Here is a 22,853-nt window from a genome sequence, read left to right as displayed (position 1 = left end):
CTACATAGCTACAATATTATGTATCTTTAAAGAGAAAAATATGGATTCACAATTGATCAATAAGTTGTCCTTTTAAAGAGATGCCAGGCTGAAGTGATTTATGCTATTTTTATTTTGCGTCATAGTTTTTTGGCTTACACGTGTTTGAACCATTTAAAGGTATTCTTTGAAGTACAAAGATAAAAGACAAAGTGGATATAAGAAATGTAAAGTATATATTGTGATAAGCACGGTTTTCCGTACTACTATACACATTTATTCCTATTTGAACAAAGAGGTGAAACTTGTCTTTGAATGTATTTTATGGTATGCAAGTACTTTCTACCTCATCAAATAGGTTCCACATATTGTCCATTGAACATATATCAGGAGACTTCTCTAAGTCTGTTGAGAATTCTTATTTCAGGAAATAAAAAACATAATACAAAGGTTCCTCCTGAGGACTTGAAGAAATTATTTTACACATAATTAGAGGAAAGATACAATACACCAGAAAAAAGAAAATGCCAAGATGTCAAAATCTCTCTACAATATAATCCTATGGATAAAGCCCAGCTATGCTTAATGGATTAAAAGAGTAGTTTAGTATGACTCCAGCTTTTAATAGATATTTTATCTAAGGTTGATCAGCCTGTGAAATAAGATATTCAGGAAAATAATTTTATTTATTAGATAATAAAAATAAAATCAAAACACTAAAATTAAATCTATAAATAGGGATAAAACTTAATAGAAATTGATTATTTTTTTTACTCCACTAATTCAGAATCCAAGATAATTTCATGTAAAAGAAAGTTTACCTTTCTGGTAATTTAGGATCTAGGTCAATGTTTTCACACTTTAATCTTCATAGGAATCGCCTGGGGATCTTGTTAAATGCAGATGCTGATTCAATATCTCCAGGATGGGGCCCTGCTAGTCTGCATTGCTCCTTGTCGATATTTATGTTACCTGTGTGCAAGTATAACTTTGAGTAGCAAGGATCTGAGCAGATCGGCATAAGCCTGGTTGCGGGGGAAATGATAAACCAACCCAAAAACACACTTTTACCATATTCTCGGGGTGGGAAATGACTACCTACAAATGAGTCTTTGATATTCATTCAAACAGTTGTGGTAGGAGTTCTACTTGGCATCATGTTCTAAACAGCTAATTGGAATTAATTCACATGGCGAAAAAATGAAAACAAAGCTTTTCTTTAAAAATACTGTACCTTGCCCAATTTTCATTCCAGTTTCATTCATTTATAGCACCTTCATTTTAGTTAATGAACATGTGGGATATGGACAACTAAAAGCAAAAAAAGAATGATTATATTATCGATCTTTAATTCTTTTTTTAATTCATCTTCCCATCAGGTTTGAGATCACCCCCATTTACTTACTTGCTTGGTAATTCAGAAACACACACACACACACACACACACACACACAAACACTTGCTGAGAGCAAGTCCTAAGATGTGCCTTCCCCTCTCCCTCCATCTTTGGTAAGGTAAGTAAGCAGATAAGATTTTCTTAAAAGTAAATGTCATTGTATAGCACTCACTATAAGTAGTATTGCATATAAAGCTTGAAAGTAGCATTCTTTCTGTCACTACCATGACTGACAATTAGCTGAGTTTGTCTAAAAGCCTTTGCTGTGCCTTGGTCCCTGCCACATTGCTGCAGCTAGGGATATTAAGATGTAGTGGTGATCATACCTTTCTATTTCAAAGAAATGCTAAAGAAACATAGATTCTGCAGTATACCTGCCTTTATTCACCAATGATCATATGGTTTCCTATGGAAACTAATAGTCCCTCCCACATAGAAAAACAGAAGCAGAGGATGGAGTGGAGGTGCAGTGCCAGGAGTCTACAGGGAAGCATGTGATGTTTAGCAAGACAGTGTCCAAGGGAAGGAATAAGAGATAGGAAGATGAAGAAAAAGGAGAGACGGACAGAAATGCATCATGAAAGCATCATAAAAGGAAAGAGAATCAAGGAGACTTAGAAAAGGTGGAAGAACTTTCAAAGCCATAATTTTAGCCATATATACTTCTTGCATGTATGCCTAGACAAGGTGGGTCCCCAAGCTCCACAGAACACACAGAACATGTACGATCCAGCATGGTACAAGGAGTCCCCAGTACCAGCATATGACACAAGTGGAAAGTGCTTTCCTGTTTTGGAGACACATGACATGAAGAATCCTATATAATAAAAGGCTAATATGCAAATAGACCGAACGGCGAAATGACTGGTTGCTATGACGCACACTGACCACCAAGGGGCAAATGCTCTACGCAGGAGCTGTCATTAGGACATCTCCTGAGGGCTCCCAGACTGCAAGAGGGCACAGGCTGGTTGAGGGACCCCCCCACCCCCACCCCAAGTGCACGAATTTTGTGCACCGGGCCTCTAGTCATATAATAATTGACTACCCTGTGTTTGATTTCATGTTCACTAAGCAAGTTTTCCTTTTGCCTATAGGGAGAAAAAGTAACCAGTCTAACAAAATAAGAGCTAAATTAAACTTGACATTTATATTTCTCATTATAAATTAATAAATTGGCACATTTTATTAATGGGGTGGAGAAAGAAGAGCAAGAGCCCAGTAGCCCAGTATTAAGAGACAGCTTGAGCCTTGGGAATAAGTAGGATGGAGACCAGGATTTGTCAGTTTTGCCTTGGGAGACTCAGCTTCACAGAGTGGGAGCTAAATTGAATACCAGATGAAGAGTCAAATCAGAAGTCACAAGAAACCTAGTGGGCATAAGAGAGAAATTTGAGCAGTGACAAAAATGGGGGTGGGGGAATACATAGCAATAAAAAATGAGAAGGCAAAGAGAACTGAGTCTCAAGAAAATAAGCTGCAACTATGAACATGCTTTTGTGTGTGTGTGTGGTTTCAGTGAAATTCTCAGGGCTCAGGATGAACCTGAAGAGAAAATTCCAGACCTAACATTTTAGGGGTCTTTTCTTCCCAGCCTAGGGATTCCCAAGGCTTCAATGGATACACAGACACACTTCTACCTGGCAGGTATGGACATTGGCTCAGTGAGTCTCTAGCTTCTCGCTTCCTGTAGCTCTTCCTCTCTCCTGGCTCTGCAGGGGAGAACACAGGGAAACTTGTGAGAGTAGATCACACAGAACAGATAAGCACTCCTTTAATTTGCCTTAAGTCACATGTTCTAATACCTGAGACCATTATCACATTTGGAAGGATGGAGTCTGTCTCCAATAAATGAAAGTGGAAGCATTTGCAACTATAGAGGAGTTTCCTTGAGTCATGCTCTTCTGGGAAGTGTGCTTTCCGAGAATTATGCTGAGGACAATAAAATAGGTGCAGCCCTCAGACTGTGAGTATGTTGGATAAATCACACTGCTATTGACTGCTCCCATCTTTAGTAAGGGGCATTCTAGACTGATGTTCTCTAAAGAGAAAGGAAAAAATAATGAATTACCTCAGCCCTTAGCAAGTGAGAGCTGGTAGGTATTCCTGTAAGTTACTCAGTGTTTTGTTTTTTTCTCAGCAGTTCTTACTATTCAATAGGATTCAAACCTGTACAACAGTTTCTACTCACCCTCCACCCTCTCGTTAATGACACAATCGTATGCTTTGACTGATCTTTGTACCTCTTGTTAGTGACTAATGATCTGTTTGGTGAATTGAAATATAGGTTCTACTCAGCCCTGAAAAAGACATTCCTTGGAAATGGATGAAAATAAAATACTCATGGAAGCACAATGTTCTTATAAGTCTCAGTATTTATATCTTTAATTCTCACCAAGTTATTTTGTACTGAAAGCAACACTTGATCTTTCTCCACAAGCACAAATGGCAGAGTCAACCACAAGAACCACACAGAAGCATCAAGAGGAAAGGTGCAAAAAAAAAAAAAAAAGGCCTGGCCATGTTGCTCAGTGACTGAACACTGACCCATGAACCAAGAGGTCACCAGTCCAATTCCTCGCACATGCCCGGATTTCGGGCTGAATCCCCAGTAGGGGGCATGCAGGAGGCAGCCAATAGATGCTTCTCTCTCAATGATGTTGCTAACCCCTCTCCCTCCCTCTTTAAAATAAAAAAAAAAAAAACACAAACAGTTGTTGATTTGTTGTTGTTGTTAAAGATAACTTTGTTCTCTGGAGCTTTTCCTAAGCAGAGGAGTGAAGACAGGAAAGGTTTTTGTTTGTTATTTGGGTTTTTTTTGCCTCTGCCCATCTCACTTTTTCTAAGTCCTTCTTCCATAATAACCACTTCTTCCTAAGCTGCATCCTTCTACCTGTGTCTTGATTACCCAGAGCACATGCACCATTGAAGCAGTTCAATTTGGTAGATCTTCCTTAGGCAGTGTCCTACCTACGTGCAGGACATGGGCAACCACAAGGTTGAAATCAACACAGCTGTCTAGAAACAAAATTCTGATGAAGCGCCATCCTGGCCTCAACAGAGCTCTCCTATACCACAGGAGTCAGAATAGAGTTGACCCATAGGTGAGCGCTTACAGTAGAGAGTGGAAGTGGGCATGGTGGGCCTCTCAGTATTCGAAATTTTCTGTTTCTTAATCTGGTGCTGGTTCCATGGGTGAGTTCAGTTTGTGAAAGCCTACTTACAATATGTACACTTTGCTATGCAGATAATACATCAGAAAATGTTAAAATATAATGGCCTTATGAATGAAAATGTAGGAGATTGAAGAGGTTTAGAAAAACTCAAAATATAATCAACATAACATGGATTTTTAAAAAATTTATTACAAAGAAAAAGTGGAAAGACTGACAATGTTATTAATACAAATCCCTCATAGATATCTTTACACATATTTTTCCCTTACTGGGAAGCATCATTTATTTTAGATTGATTTAAGAGGGGGGTGGGAGAGAGAAACATTAATGTGAGAGAGAAAGATTGATTAGTTGCCTTGACTATGCACATTGATGGAGATTGAACCCAAAACCTAGGTATACGTCCTCACCGGGAATCAAATGCACAACCTTTTGGTGAATGGCAGGATGCCCCAACCAACTGAGCCATCTGGCCAGGGCTGAGAAGAATTTTTTATAAAAGGTTTTCACCAGAACCAAATGGGTTTCCATTAAGGAAAAGAGCTAAAGAGTGTGTTCAGCACTGACCTGAGATGAGGGCAAGCACGCTGAATCTGCCCAGCATGGTGGAGGTCACTAGTTGGTTGAATTATTCAACCAATTTCTCTTTATCACATTCCCATTTTAGCAAGCCACTCATAGGGAGAACCAAACTTATGTTTATTGCTCTAAACTCTGTGGAGTTCCAACCCCTTTTCAGTATGAGGACCTTTTCTAATCTAAAAGGGTTTATTAAACTCTCACATAATAATAACTGTGCAAACAGGGTTTGGAGTAACTTCCCAAGGGATTGCGATCCACAAACCAATTGCCCCACAAACTAAGTCCCCCACAAATGCACCTCCAGCAGAACCACCTAGCCCTGGGACATGTTCCCCAGTGGGGATATGTGTACTTTGGATCCCTTTCTCTGTGCAGATTCAGTCAGACTATAGGCAAGTGCTTGCTTTATCCTTGAATAAGAAATGTGACTGCTACTATGTGTCAGCTATAGTCAGCAGGGTTATATTGAAGCAATGAAAAAATGTGTTGATATTTTGATCAAAGTGATCTTATTGTGTATTCTCAGAGAATTCTTCAAAAAGATCTGTTATAAACTTTAAATCTCTTGAACAATCACTCTTCTGGTAGTACTTTAAGCTGAAGAATTTGAGCAGGTGTTTTGTATTAGTCTTATATCCCTGGCACTGAACACACTTCATAATACCTGTCAATTTAATGGAACTTGATAATTTCAAGGAAGAATCATAAATCACTAACAAAGAGAAGTATCTGCAAGTGACAGGTACTGAAAAGGGATATATACTGAAAAGCAACTTTTAATATTTGTAAATACATAAGGTTTCAAAATTTACCCATTAATTTGTATGTTTTCTAAAATTAAAATATATATTTCCTCTCCCAAATATAAAATATTTAACTCACTTTTCTTTACCTTAATCTTTCTCCTGCTCCAAAATGAAATATTGTAGCTTATATATTTCACACAGACATATCAAATATGAACTTACCATTCAGAGCAAATCTTGTTACTTCCCTTTGGGAGAATATCTCTGCATCTAGTTCATGCTATTAAAGGAAACATATCTAAAACATCCCCGTGGGTTAATCACCACCTCCTCAGCAATCATGAAGAAAACATTCACGGAAACTTTATGTCCAGCATATAGATGTATCAAAGTTTCCTATGCCTCCTTCTTCTATACTTGAAAAGGAGAAAATATCAACTGCTCTCCCAGAGCAAGCTTGGCAAAATATATACTAAGTCAACATCCGTTTTAGATCAATTGTTAAAATGATGCCTAGATATAAGTTGAAGTCATCCACGTTGGGCAATGATGAAAAAGCAAGAAAGAAAAATGTCTTACTGCAATTTCATGAGGGTTTTTTTTTTTCTTCTTTTTACTTCAGTGACAACTGTTTAGTTAGATATCACTTTCACCAAATATCTCACCCAGCATAGAATTTTCCCCGGTGACAAGATACACCAAAGCCAAATTGGAGATACAAGAGAAGAAAAAAGTGTCCTAGCAAATTTATAGAATAGTCAAGAAAAAAAGGAAAATATTGCATCTGTTCACATGCAGAGTTATCTAGTGCCCAGTCATCTCCACCCTGAAGCACAGAATTGTTTTTCTCCTAACTACTTTAACCACCATTTGTGTGGCACAATTGGTATGAATGAATGTTTCTTCATGTTATGAAAATATGTTTCTTCTTCTTTTTGCTCAAGTATATCAGCCAATTTAAATTACAAAAGCAAAAATATACTTTGCCTTTTTGTCCATGGAACACAGTGGTTCTTAATCAGGGACAATTGTGTCCCCAATGGACATTTCCCAATGTCTGGAGACATTTTTGGTTGTCACAACTTGAGGAAGGGGGGACTGCTGCTGGCATCTAATAGGTGTTGGCCAAGGATGCTGTTAAATATCCTACAGTGTGCAAGACAGCCTCCTCCCGCCCCCTCCCCTCAAAAAAGAATTATTTCTGTCCACATATCTACCTAGAGAAAGCATGGGATTCTTGTAGCATACCATGAGTACCAGCTTAACTAAAAGACTTTCAGGGACATGGAGACATGATGCCCAAATCCCCTTCTAGGGAAGAAATTGTTGTCACAACTGCTGGGAATACTGTCAGCAAACGGCCTTTGGTCGCCAGCTTCAAGGTTTGCTTCCGCTTCAGAGACCCTCCTCAGCCAAGCCACGTGCTCCCAGGAGTGATCCACAGCCACTGACTGATTGCAGCAAGTATATAAAGGCCAGGCCATTTCAGCCCACAGGTGGACCCGACGGAATATGTAAACCCCAGAGCGCCTCTGGCCATCACTGCAATTCAACTTCTCTTTCTGCCAAAGCCTGCTTCCTTTCACAGGTGTTCACCCGTAATATACACCCTTTACTTCAGTCTCTGACTCAACACCTGCTGCTGGAGAACACAACTTGGAAAAGGGCCCCTTTGGGTAGAAAGCAGATGAGAAAAAGGATTTGGTGGAGTTAAATAGGTTCTAACACTCCACACAGGACATAACTAGAAGGGGTTTGTGGAGCCCATAGACCCCTTGGGAAGAGTGCTGACAGAGGAAATCAATGAATGTCAGCTCTATCTTAAAGCATGGAGGGCTGTGTTGTGTAGTAAATTAAAAATGCTCCTGAAACACTGAAAATGACTTACTCAAATTGAGAAATAAAAACAATATAATTTTTAAAACTAAAAAAAAAAAAAAAAAAGGCTTCCTGGAAAGTAAACCTGGGAAGTAAATTGTGAGATTTAAAAACAAACCAAAAAAGAGTACAGTACTTTGTCTGTGAGAAACAAAAGGCAGGAGTTGAACAATCCAAGGAAGCTGAGAATCTCAGCACCCTGAGGTTCCAGGCCGCCCTTCCTCATCTCTCACCTGCCAGACTGAGTCATCTCTGACCACACGTTTGCATCATAACAGGGGAGCTCAACCACAAGTCCAGGCTGTGATTGAATGTTGGCTCAAAAACTCTGTGGGGACTCAGTTAATTTGGATCACAGGAAGGGGGCAGATATACCCCTCAGTGCTTTACAAGAGAGTGAGATCCTGAACCAATAGGTCATGAACCATGGCTATTTTTAGCAGTGAGTCATCCCAACATGGTATTGGAGGAGAGCTCTACAAATACTCTGGGCCACCAGAAAAATGAACAAGTGGGTCCTAAAGCAAATTAGTCCTGAAACATTGCTGGAGACAAAAATGACAAGATTGAAGGTATGCTATCTCAGGCACATCATGAGAAGGCAGAGTTTCTGGAAAAGACCATGATGCTGGGAAAAATAGAAGGTCAAAGGAAGAAAGGAAGACCAGATGTGAAATGGGTTGATTCCGTAAAAGAAATTGTAGGTATGAGTCTGCAGGAGCTGAGCAAAGCTATTAAGGACAGGACATGTGGCCATCATTCATAGAGTTGCCAAGAATCAGAGCGACTCAATGGCACGCAACACAAGCACATCCCAATATAGCTGAACCATGAAACTTTGTATTTCACAAGTGATTTTCATCTCTGATAAATAAAAATTTAAATGCATTTACTGTAGGGAGAGAGTGGGCATGAAACTATTTAAAAGATATTTGAAACACAATAAAGAGTTTGCACATGATAGTGTACAAAGAACTATGTTTTGTGGGTCATTATAATTTGTGTTCTTATGGAAACTCATTTTTTAAACACTGTATTTATTCTTCTATATCTTTGGTTTAGCAGTTATGCATTTATTTTTGACAGCTGCTTCAGTCTTTACAATACAAACCCCTTCTGATAATTGTATCTTAAATGAATCTTCATGAAAATAAGCATAAGTATTTGCATTTGTTGGTTAAAAAATATTCAATGTCAGTGAGATTTTTCAATAAATGAGCAGGTAAAGATGAGAAGACATACACATGAATATTTATTAAGCAGTGTCAAACATGCAAAGCAGAGAAAAGTAGAGACCCTTGTACCAATCTCCAAAGACAATCTAGTAAATAAGCATCAATCTAGAATCCAAATGTCCAAATACCCTACGCAGTTTACAGTCAACACAGCCATATTTGTAACCATAAACCTAGCATTGTGGGGCTCAAGCTCCAATTGGGATGACTTTTTTTTTTTTTTTCTTTTTGGCAACATTCCTGACCTTATAGGGTCACCAGTACACAAAGGCAGCCCAATAGCCCTAAGGAGACCTGAGTGTCCCAGGGCCAGGGAAATGAGTGTGAGAGTCCAGGTAGAAAACAAACTAGTTTGAGGAAGATGGACTGCCATCACAGGACTAGATCCTAGAGGCAACAAGCAGAAAAACAAAGAAGGAAACAAACCTTTTGCTAGGGTCAGAGGGGAGGCAAGCTCCCATCCTATCTATAATAATAAAAGCGTAATATGCTAATTAGACTGGACAGCCGAATGACCTTCCGAGCATCCTTCTGGACAACCTTCCTGACAAAGCCACGGTTTCGGGGGCTGAGGCAGAGGTGGTTAGGAGCGATCAGGCAGGCAGGTGAGCACTTAGGGGCAATCAGGCAGGCAGGCAGAGTGGTTAGGAGCAATCAGGCAGGCAGGTAGCCAGGTCAGTGGTTAGGAGCCAGCAGTCCCAGATTGCGAGAGGGATGTCTCTGACTGATGCTTTAGGCCCTATCCCTGTGGGCCTAAAGCATCAGTCGGACTTCCCCTGAGGGGCCTCAGATTGTGAGAAGGTGCAGGCTGGGCTGAGGGAACATACCCCCCGTGCACGAATTTCGTGCACTGGGCCTCTAGTCTATAATAATAAAAGCATAATATGCAAATTGACCGAATGACCGAACAGCAGAACGACCATCCAGATGACCTTCCGGATGATCATGCTATGACACGCACTGGTGCCAGGCCAGCCAAGGCAGGTTCGATGAGATTGGTAGGGGGAGCCCTGCCATTGCCCCATGATCACCCCGCAAAGGGAGGCCCAGACCACCAGCCAGCAGGGCGATCAACGGTGGGGAGAGGGAGGCCCAGCGATCGCCCCGCAGAGGGAGGCCGAGGCCACCTGGCTTGCGGTAGTACGACAGGTGGGCAGGGCCTCCCTCTGTGAGGTGATTGATCTTGGAGCCCCGTGATTGATTGTCCCACAGAGGGAGGCCCAGGCCAGCCAACTGATCACATCTCATGCCTGCTGCACACAGAGGGAGGCGATGGGTCATGGTGGAGGGGGGACAGTGCCGCACAGATGGCAAGCAATGACAGCGGCAGGGGCGGGGCCAGCTGCTGGCAGCCAGGGGAAGGAAAGCCCTAATAGGCCCTGATCGCCTGCCTGGCCTAGCGACCCTACCTGAGGGGTCCCAGATAGCAAGAGGGTGCAGGCCGGGCTGAGGGACACTCCCACCCCCGTGCACAAATTTTGTGCACCGGGCTTCTAGTAGATAATAAAGAGGAAGGTCTCATTAAAGGAATGGGTCCACCAAATATGACAGTCTCTGAAAAGGGAAAGCCAGTCAGAAATTTCCTCGCAGTGTCTCAAATGCATTGTCCTATTACATGAATTCAGGTCTCTATTGTATAGATCAATATATCAAGTTAGATGAAATGGAGATGCAGATGGAGATGGAGTTGGAGAGAGAGAGAGAGAGGTGAGATGTTGGCTACCTGAAATCTTGCTAAGTTTTCCACAGTTTCTAAGCATGCTTGGTATTCCTTGAGTAAATGACAGAACAAACAAAGATTGGCCTCTCAGTATATATTTTTACTTTTCTATATTCTCTTCTTGGTGGTAAAAGTAGAAAGGGATTTAGGAGATGCCATGTTAACATTTGCATTAATTCACACTTTCTTGGGAAGCTAATCCTCTATCAGTCAGGAAATGCAAAATTTAAGGTTCTTCCATTTACGTAAATTAGCATGCCTTAATTGGCTGCTTTTTTATATTTTTATTTAATTTATTGGGACAACATTAGTTAATTACCTAGATTTCAGGTTTGCAGTTCTATAATGCATCATTGTATTGTGTACTCACCACCCCAAGTTAAGTCTCCTTCCATCTCCATTTATACTCCCTTTTACCCTCTTCTATCTGTAAACTCTCCTTTCTCTCTGGTAATCACCGTATTGTTGTCTACGAGTTTGTTTTTGTTTTTGCTTAATCCCTTCACCTTTTTCACCCAGCTCCCCAACCCTCTTCCCCTCTGACAGCTGTCTGACTGTTTTATGTAGCTATGAATCTGTTTCTATTTTGTTCTATTTTGTTTGTTTATTTTATTCATTAGATTCCACATATGACTGAAATCATATGGTACTTACCTTTTTCTGATTGGCTTATTTTACTAATTGGCAGTATTTTTAATTAATAAGGAACCATTATTACTTTATTGTCTCATTTTTACTAAATAATAAATTCAGTTGTTTTTTTGTAGCACCTGGCTGTTATGTAGTTCATGAATTTTGAGCTCAGACTGGCTACATTACCAAAGTTCAATGCAAAAATACTGTTTAAAACAGTGTACATTCTGCATATTCAACATAACATGCATGTACAATGATTTCAGGACTTAAACAATGCTAAATGACGTTATAGAGTAATTGGAGAGTACAGATTGGCAAACCAGAAACCTAAAGCTTTTATAAATGCATGAATGTAGCCTCCAATTTACCAAATTCCTGACTTCTCCATCTCCTCTCTCCTTTGAGGATCTCAATGACCTTTAACAACTCCATCAGAGAATAAACAAGTGAAAAAGAAAAGGCACGAAATTCAAATCAGCATGTTGCTTTTTAGTAGACTCTTTGAAAGGTCTGCTGGAGAAAAAGTCAGAACTAATAGCTAAAATGAGGTTTGGATAATATGTTAGATTTCATTTCTGCATGTTCTTCCTCACTTGCCCAGCCCATTAGCACAGATAATTGAAAGTTGACTTTATCAGAGCACACTAAGCATGGTTGTCATTTTAGGTCAAGGCCACAAAAAGAGACTAGGATTTTAAATTGCTGCAGGAAGGACTGTTACGGAAGTAAACTTAAATTACTTCAGAAAACAGGAGAACTAGTTACCTAAGGAAGTTAGGGAATCTTCCCCTTGGAAGATGAAGAGTCAAGCAAATAACTCCTCCAACGAGGACCTTCTTGGAGGCAAAGAAACCAATCTGTAATTTGTTAAGGTCTTATGCTCTATAATTTTATATTACCTTCCCTTCCCCAAAGTGTGATTACAACATTTGATTCCATTACCTTAAAAGTCCAAGCTCTAGTGCCCCTTCCCCCATACACATACACACATTATGAGGGATCCCAGGCTGGTTTATTCTGGTTTGTAAATCAGACACATTGTGTGCAGATCTCCACAACTGGTGTCTTCCAGAGAGCCTGACCCACTGATCTTGGTTCCCTGTGTTCCTTTTTTTTTTTAATTGAATTTATTGGAGTGACACTTGTTAACAAAATTACACAGGTTTCAGGTGCACATTTGTACAACACATCATCTGTACACTGTATTGTGTGTCCACCACCTCAAGTCAAGTCTCCGTCCATCAGCATTTATCCCCTCTTTATCCTCCTCCACCTACTCTCTTCCCCCTACCCTCTTACCCCTGCTCCCCCTGGCAATCACCGCACTGTCGTCCCTGTCCATAAGTTCTTTGTCTCTCTCTCTCTATTTATTTATTTATTTATTTATTTATTTATTTATTTATTTATTTATTTTGCTCAATCCCTCCACCACCCCCACCTAGCCACCACCTAGCTGTCTTCCTTGTGTTCCTTTCATAGTAACTTCTAGAATCTGAATACCTGCAGAAATGGCCCTGTCCCCAATGTCATGCTCACTGTTTGCACAGCTACTAAGGGAAAATTCTGTTGATTAACCTAGAGTTTAGTGGTTTATTGAGATATAAAGAAAGATAGCCCTTCCCCCAAGAATAAACAAAATAAAAAAAGAATTGCTTGATCCCCACCTATTAATTGGTTTAGGAGCTCTTAGTGATTTGGCTGTTTGAATTCATACACATTGCATTTGAAGACAGAAAAGTATTTTTCCTACCCCATGAAAACTATGCTTCAAATTAAGTTGTATAAAGGGGTTCTTGTCAAGATGGCAAAGTAGGTTGTTAACTTAAGAAAACATTCAAACCTATAAAGAATTTTTGTGAGTTTATTTGAGTCAAACTGTTGACAATTGCTGAGAAGCAGAATCTCAACTTATTGGGATAATGCTCCCAAGAATGGCCGTTTTTCACCTTGTTTTATACGTTACAATCAAAGGAGGAGATAAAAGTGGATTATATGAAATCCACTGGTGATAGATTAGGGAGGTAGGAGAAAGCAAAGCGTGAAGGAGAACCTCTAGGATTGGATAAAAAGTAAAATGATAGACACATGCTTTTTTTACATAAGTGGGTACAGGATAGTTAACATTCAACAATTAACATGATAAAAATACCAATGAGGGAATTTTTTGTCTTGCCCTGGCTCCCTGGCGCATTGATAGTGCCCTGAGGGGTCCTGAAAAAGGGAAATTACAAGTTACCCTAACATTCCAATGATATGTTATCATAGATGCAAAAGACAACCGACAGGCTTAGTTAAGGTAAAGATTTACATTCCTCAGGGAAGAATCTAGCCTAGGACATAACTATCTACCACAAACCGCTTTCAGTTAAAAAGTTTTAATTTCAGACCATCCTTTGTTGTGGTAACTTTAGGTCTCTAGAGCAGGGGTGGGCAAACTTTTTGACTCGAGGGCCACAATGGGTTCTTAAACTGGACCGGAGGGCCAGAACAAAAGCATGGATGGAGTGTTTGTGTGAACTAATATAAATTCAAAGTAAAGGAGCAGAGGGGAGAGCAAGAGAACCGGATAGAACAGCCAGATCCGGCCCGCGGGCCGTAGTTTGCCCACGGCTGCTCTAGAGTATGCAAGGCTGCCATGTAGGCCTTCCCTGAGCTAGTCAGCCTAGCATGTGGCCCCTGTTTATCCACAAGGTACTAGTAGACACTGTGCTGTCCTCCTTCCTTGACCACATCAAAATTACAACTAATTATAAAACAGTCCTCCTGGAGAACCATCTGAAGACTAGCTGAACAGATGTCCTATAATCCTATCTAATAAAGACAGAATATGCCTTAAACTTATGAGTAAGAAGAGGGAATATGCCAATTGACCCTCACGCTGTTGCAAAGATGGTGGTGCCCACAGCCAATAAGGAGGAAATATGCTAATTGACTGCCCCACCCTCAAAGATGGCGGCACCCACATCCCCTCAGTCCCGCCAGGCCCGTTGGGGGGTGGGCCTGGCCTTGCCGCACACCTGCCTCTAGAATTCCCCAGTCCCCTCAGCCCCCAGCTGCCCAGGGCCAGCCCAAGGCACAGACAAGCCTCAGATGGTGGCTACCCAGCTGCCCAGGGCTGCCCAAGGCTCAGGTAACCAGGGCTGGCCGAGGCTTGCTCTGCTGGCAGTGGCAGCAGCAGAGGTGTGATGGGGGTGTCGCCTTCCCCAGATTGCCGGGTCACCTCCCACCCCTGAGGGCTCCCCGACTGTGAGAGGGGGAAGGCCGGGCTGAGGGACTGGGTGAATTTTCATGCACCAGGACTCTAGTGAAGTTTATAAAGAAGCCACATTAGACTGAAAAGAATAAAAAAGAAACACTTCAAAGAGCAAATATTTAAAAAATCAAATTGTGTAAGAAACTTTAGCCTGTGCATATCGGGGCAGGAATATTTTAGCCACAAGGCTCACTTGGTTTCTTCCAGTTCCCACATGCCCTTTCCCACATGGTAAACCATTACTGTCAATATCCAGCTTATATGCTTCCTAAAGGAAATTATGGTGGCTCAACTTAATATTCTTAGTTGACATTCATTGAATACCTATTGCTAGTACCTATTTCATGTGAACATGACAAGGTACCTGCTGTACTTTGCTAAGAAAATGACAAGATACTATGGAAACCCATAGGAGACATATGGTGTAATCTTCAAGGATTAGGAAGTAACATCAAAATTGAATTATAAAAAAAGACAAGGAGTTTATCAGTTAGAAATGGGAAATGGGTGCATTTCAGGAAAGATAAACAGCTTGTGCTGGCTACATATGCAGGACATCATGTGCTCAAGGAATGTTACCTGATTCTGTACAGCTGGGGCAGGAGAGCAGTGAGATACCACTAGAGAGGAAGGCAGGAGCCTGGGCTTAAAGGATCCGGGATGCCATGCTGAAGACTGGAACTTTATCTAAAGGGACCACAGCAAGTCATTAACAGAAGAAGGGCATGATCAAGTTTGTGCTTCAGAAGATCATTCTGATCATTGGTTGTAGAATAGTGAGAATGGAGTCCCTCATGCTGGAGGCTAAAACCAACGAGTAGTTAGCATAATTATTCAAGAAGTCCGGTGGAAGGCTAATGGACTTTGATATTCAGCAAGGACTGAAAATCAGCATAATATTGCCCTGCTTTTGGCCAAATGACTGATGGCAATCCCCTACCAGTGGTCGGCAAACTCATTAGTCAACAGAGCCAAATATCAACAGTACAACAATTGAAATTTCTTATGAGAGCCAAATTTTTTAAACTTATTCTTCTAACACCACTTCTCCAAAATAGACTCGCCCAGGCCGTGGTATTTTGTGGAAGAGCCACACTCAAGGGGCCAAAGAGCCGCATGTGGCTCGCAAGCCGCAGTTTGCTGACCACGGCCCTAACCCAGTGGTCGGCAAACCGCGGCTCATGAGCCACATGTGGCTCGCAAGCCGCGGTTTGCTGCTCTGTTGACTACTGAGTTTGCCGACCACTGACCTAAGCATTTAAAAGAGGAACACTGTGACTCAGTAGTTGAACTTCCACCTATGAACCAGGACAGTGGTCGGCAAACTCATTAGTCAACAGAGCAGCAAACCTGATAATCCTTTTATTGCTTACCAAACTTTTCCATTGATATGCCTGTTTGCTTTGCTAAAGGGCAAATGTGTATTCTAGTAAATAAAAGCTAATGGGTCCAGAGTTTCAGAGAGCCTCTGCTAGAGAGAAAGGCCTGGCTCCCCCATGGCTTCTAAATTTATATTTCTTGTCTAGTATATTCATTTGTGTGCAGCCCTTTCACCAGACCTTGAACCCTAGCCGCAAATGGATGTGGCGTTCACACCTCAGAATATAATGTTGGATTGTAAAGAATGGAGTAATTCCCAGAGTATAATGTTGGATTGTAAAGAATGGATGTGGCGTTCACACCTCAGAATATAATGTTGGATTGTAAAGAATGGAAGAATTTGAGCTGTGTCCTGGAGTTGGAAAAATGCTGTTCAGGATTGATGGAACAATATGAATAAGGTTAAGGAGACAGGAAAATGCAAAGACCGACTGTATGAGAAGCACAAAGTAAAAGACTGGGCCAAATTGTGGGAATTGGGAAGGAATGTGGGCCACAGTGAGGCTATAAGAGTAATTGAAGATGAATTCAGAGATGACTTCAAGCCCCAGTGTGGCTCAGTGGTTGAGCATCAACCTATGAACCAGGAGATCACGGTTCAATTCCCAGTCAGGGCACATGCAAACTTGATCCCCACTGGGGGACATGCTAGAGGCAGCCACTCTGTTTCTCTCTCATTGATGTTTCTATCTGTCTATCCCTCTTCCTTCCTCTCTAAAATCAATAAAAAAACATTTTTTTAAAAAAAAACAGAGATGACTTAAAATCCCACACTGACTAGTTTTATTCTGATAGCAATGGAGACCCCTTGAAGAGTTATTGACATGTTTTTAAAAATAATTTAGGAGTGAAGCAAATGTTATTTTGCACAATTATATTGACCTGTGAGCTTTTCAAAACCAGAGATCATTTCTCATTCATATTTAGGTTTTAAGGACCTTACACTGCATTCATTTGGCAGGTGCTTAATAAATATGTATTTGTTGGTTGGTTAAAAGATGGTTGGATGTAGAGGTAGATGGAAGGATGACTGGATAGATGGATGAATAAATAGGTGAATCATTGCACAAGAATGAATGCATAATAATTTACCAAAACAAAAAACCCAGGAACCTATAAAATAGGCAATGAAACCCTAACCATACCCTGCAAGAGTTAAAAGAAAAAAATAAATCTTTATCCTCTCTAATAAGCTCTACCTTTTGGAGTTCCACAACTCTTTTAAGTGTGTCTCAGAAATCTACCATGTAAACTGCCTATTGAGATATTGTTTCCTTCAAGACTCCTCAAAACTTTAAACTTTTACAGCAATGAGTTCCCATTTACCTGAGGAATAGGACAAGGGATGTACCTTCTTTGGTATCATATGTTAAACCTTGAAGATAGAAATGAAAGCACAGTACATTTATAGGGCAATGATGTATTTTTCCTCAGAAATCAACCTTACTTCTCACACCTGAAACTCTTCAAACCAGTTCTCTAATTAGAAAGAATACTTTGTTTTCTTGATTAATTTCACATTGCAGAAAAAAAAGACTGCGTGAGGTAATTTATGGTAGCAATTTGAGGTGATTTTATCATCAACTTTCCATGATTCCATATTGTAGATTTTTGAAAACATAGTACTTTGTAAAGAAGGGAGGGGGGTAGAGGAAATAAAATAAATATTTAAGCCCAGAGAGATCTTTCCCACAAATGTTCATTCTTAGATCATCTGTTCTTCATTTCATGATATACTTTATAAACAAGAGCCTCACTCCAATTCTCACATGCTGCATACTTTAAAATTCAGCAAATATGTTAGTGCACATATATAATGTATTGTTGTAGTTTGCCTTCACAGATAACACTACTAACGGAGTTGTTTGCTGTATATATGGATAAGGTTAAGAATCTCAGAGGCAGACTAACAGTCTTGCCACAAGGGCAGATGCATGGGAGGACTGTCCTATTTTTGTAATTCTAGGGACCATTTTAGAACAAATCATTTCTCATGACTCTGTCTCTATACTCAATGGGTTACTGATGTCTTAGTTCCAAAAGAGCTTCATGGATTTAACTCACTGCCAAGTGGGCCTTTTGGCTGCTGCTATACCCAGAATATCTTAACTATGTGGCATTTCTTTACATTGTATTTCAGGGTGTCAAATTAACATTTCTTCTGGAACCTCACTCATCTTCTGCTTCAGTTTTCTGAACAGCTGCTAAAGTTCCTACCTTTTGATAGGGAAGCAACATAATAGCGTCAATCGGGGTTAGCACATACTGGTCCATGCTTTAGGGTTTTGTGTTTGTTTTGTTTTGTATTTTAAGACTTTCTAGAGTAACTTTAGGTTAACAGCAAAACTGAGTGGAAAGTACAGAGTTCCCATATAACCCCTGCCCCTACACATGCATAGTCTCTCCCATTATTAACATCCCTCACCAGGGTGGTAAACCCAAAGTTTGTAAATTACATTGGGGCCTCTTGGTGTTGCACATTCTATGAGTTTGGTCAAATACGTGTCATGTATCCACCATTATATCATGGATTAGTTTTACAGTTTATAGAAAACCAAACAAGCAGACCAAAAATACACACACACATATACGCACAATGTTGTAATTTTTTTTAAAAGCTAAAATTTAAAAACTAAACCTTATTCTGAAGTTATATTTTTTCTGCTAACTTTTGCAATAAAATGCACTTTCTCTTGTGAAATGATAGTGGCAAAGGGTAATTCATTGCAGAGCAATCTTGTGATTTCCCTTCTCCCCTTAGTTGTCCACTGTCCTCATTATGTACCCTCATAAGACTCCATTTGTACAAGTCAAATCTCTTTATTCCTCACGAAATCCCCACAGGCTCTCAGAGTAGTAAAAATCTAAAATACATTTTAAATGTCAATTTACAAAGAGCAATGCCAAAGCCTCATTAAAATGTAGTTCAAAGACATAAAAAATGGAATGACAATATTATCTCAATGTTGAAAAAAATTAATATTTATCTCTAAGCAATAAAGTATGCCTATCACATCTATTGAATTAGCAAAAATAAAAAGAGGTAAAATTTGAAAAATCAAAGACACACATTTCTGGTGTTAGTACATATTGTTACTTTCTTAGGGGATAAATTCTGACAAATCTGGCAATACATTCCAAGAGTCATAAAGATGTTTATAACCTTTGACTCAATAGCCATATTCCCAGGAATTTAAGCTAATAAAATGATTTTTAAAAAAGGGAAGAATGCTATATGGCCAAAAATGGTTCTGGCAAGAATGTTAATATAATCCTGATTTTTTAAAAAGTAAATAATTCAGCACCCAGAAAAAGTAAATTACGATGTTATCTAGAAGTAAATATGAAGTATATTTTCCCATCCTATCTAATAAAGGAGTAATATGTAAATTGACCATCACTCCAACACACAAGATGGCTTCCCCCATGTGGACACAAAATGGCCACCACAAGATGGCCAGCAGGGGAGGGTAGTTGGGAGGGACCAGGCCTGCAAGGGAGGGCAGTTGGGGATGATCAAGCCTGCAGGGGAGGGCAGTTAGGGGTGACCAGGTCAACAGGGGAGGGCAGTTGGGGGCAACCAGGCCAGCAGGGGAGGGCAGTTAGGGGCAATCAGGCTGGCAGGGGGAGCAGTTAAGCATTGATCAGGCTGGCAGGGGAGTGTATAGGGGGTGATCAGGCAGGCAGGCAGGTGTGCGGTTGAGAGCCAGCAGTCCTGGATTGTGAGAGGGCAGTCGGACATCCCTCCAGGGGGCCCAGATTGGAGAGGGTGCAGGCTGGGCTGAGGGACACACCTCCCACCCCCCAACCCCCCTCACCCCATGCATGAATTTCATGCACCGGGCCTCTAGTTCTAAATAGAGATGGTCTGGCTCAGCTCGGGCAGGATTCCCCCCTCACTGTCATGGCAGTTAGGGGTGACCAGGCCAGCAGAGGAGGGCAGTTAGGGGCAATCAGGCTGGCAGGGGAGCAGTTAGGCATCAATCAGGCTGGCAGGGGAGTGGTTAGGCGGTGATCAGGCTAGCAGGCAGAAGTGGTTAGGGGCAATCAGGAAGGCAGGCAGGCGAGCAGTTGGGAGCCAGCAGTCCTGGATTGTGAGAGGGATGTCCAACTGCCCGACTAAACGGGCAGTCGGACATCCCTTGAGGTGTCCCAGATTGGAGAGGTTTCAGGCTGGGCTGAGGGACACACACACCCCATGCACGAATTCTGTGCACCAGGCCTCTAGTATTCTATAACACACAGCCATGTACATCATACATAAATATATAATTTCATACAAATATATATATGGAATTTTTCTCACTTTTTACAAAAAATGTAATTTTTAAAATAGGACCATATAGGTCAAGATACAAAAGGATTAAAAGGCCCTAACCAGTTTGGCTCAGTGGATAAGAGTGTCAGCCTATGGACTGAAGGGTCCTCGGTTCGATTCTGGTCAAGGGCATGTACCTTGGTTGTGGACACATCCCCATTATGTGCAGGAGGCAGCTGATCAATGTTTCTCTCTCATCGATGTTTCTAACTCTCTATCCCTCTCCCTTCCTCTCTGTAAAAAATCAATAAAATTATTTAAAAACAAAATACAAAAAAAAAGGATTAAAAGAAAAAAATAAATTAAGAGAAAAATGTACAATTGCATAACCTAACAATGATAGTAATAGATTTACTAAGTAAGTAAAAATACTTATGATATATAAAGTGAAATAATAATGTGTTTAATTTTTGATAATTTTTAAAAATAAATGCCAATTTTGAATTTGCATATACACATATAGACATAATCTGACATAGATCCCTAAATGTATTTCTATCCTTTTATAATGGAAATTTTTGTGTATTCTTATATTTTCCTCTTTTATTAGTATCCTAGTCAACATCTCCAATTCCCATCACTCATCCCAATATTTGATTCATATTTAAAATATTACATTCCAGTACACCAAAAGGTTGCAGGTTCCATCCCCACCCCAGATGGTATAAGTACAAAATGTTTCTCTCTCACATTGATGTTTTTCTCTCCTCCTTCCTCTTTCTCTAAAAATCAATAAAAATATATCCTTGGGTAAAGATTAAAAATAATAATAATTAAAATAAAATACTACATTGTTTATTTTTTTCTTATATTCTTATAACACAGGCAAGAACAATTATGTGGAAAGTACAGAGTTCCAGTTTAACCCGTGTCCCATACATGCATAGCCCCTCCCATGATTAGCATCCCCCACCAGGGTGATACACCCAAAGTCTGTAGATTAAATTAGGGTTCTCTCTTAGTGTTGTACGTTCTGTGAGTTTAGTCAAATACATGTCAAGTATCCACCATTATAGCATCATATCATGCATTAGTTTTACAGTAAACTTTACTCAGTTTAAAAAACTAAATCGTATTCTGACATACAATTTATACAAATACACATGAATACTGAATTTTTCTCATTTGCTACCAAAATATAATAAAATGTGTCCATCTCTATATCTTCCATTTCTCACTTATAACACTTTAAGTCATCTTACTTTAATTTACCCTATTTAATTTTTCTTTGTTATGGCATGATGTATATGTATCAAAAATTTTAAAATCAATTACTCTATTTGTACATCAACTTTGTTTCTATTTTTACTCTCTATAAACAATGCTGCAATAAACTTAAAACTACCAATCAAGTACTAGAACTTTTATTCTTCCCATGAGAGAAATTCTCAGATGTGATATTTTTGGTCTAAAGTATATATGGCTTTGGTTTTACTAGACCTTGCCAGTTTGCATTCCAAGCTATTGTAATAATTCACATTTCTACTAGCGATGTGTTTACCTGCTTTTTAATTTTTTGGCAGTTTCATATGTGTAAAGTGATGTTTCATTGTTACTTTAACATGAATTTCCTTATTTGTAAATTTGAGCACGTTATACTTTGTTGGCCACTTGGATTTGTTTTTCTGAGACTTTTCTGTTTACATTTTTTAAACATTTAAATCAAGTCATTACATACATGTGGTAGAGTGCACAAATATTGTTTGTACAGCTAGATGAATTTTTGCATAAACATACCTCCACTACCAAGATACAAAATATTAACATCCCAGAAGGCATCCATGTGCCCCTTTGCAAATAATACACACTGCTCCCTCACTCCATCCCCAAAGGGAATCAATGCTCTGACTTCTAGCATCTCAGATTAACTTTGTTCTTGAATTTATGTAAATAGTTCATATAACCTCATTATTGTCTACTTTTTTCACTAAATGTTACATATATGAATTTTATTTATTAAGGTATTATATGTGTACATATCTTACCATTGCCCCCCCCACCCCACTCCCATACATGCCCTCACCCCCCAATGTTTTGTATCCGTTGGTTATGCTTATATGCATGCATATAAGTCCTTCGGTTGATCTCTTATTTCCCCCACCTCTCCCTAACCTTCCTGCTGTAATTTGACAGTCTGTTTGATGCTTTACTGCCTCTGTATCTATCTTTTTGTTCATCAGTTTATAATGCTTTTTATTATCCATAAATGAGTGAGATCATGCGGTATTTTTCTTTCATTGACTGCCTTAGTTCACTTAGCATAACGTTCTCCAATTCCATGCAGGTTGCTACAAATGGTAGTAATTCCTTCTTTTTTATGGCAGCATAGTATTCCATTGTGTAGATGTACCATAGTTTTCTGATCCAGTCATCTGCTGACGGGCACCTAGGCTGTTTCCAAATCTTAGCTATTGTAAATTGTGCTGCTATGAACATAGGGGTGCATATATCCTTTCTGATTGGTGTTTCTAGTTTCTTAGGATATATTCCTAGGAGTGGGATCACTGGGTCAAATGGGAGTTCCATTTTTAACTTTTTCAGGGAACTCCATACT

This window comes from Plecotus auritus (assembly GCF_963455305.1).
Source record: "Plecotus auritus genome assembly, chromosome: 6".
Classification (NCBI taxonomy): Eukaryota; Metazoa; Chordata; class Mammalia; order Chiroptera; family Vespertilionidae; genus Plecotus; species Plecotus auritus.
Note: the sequence above shows the minus strand (reverse complement) of the source record.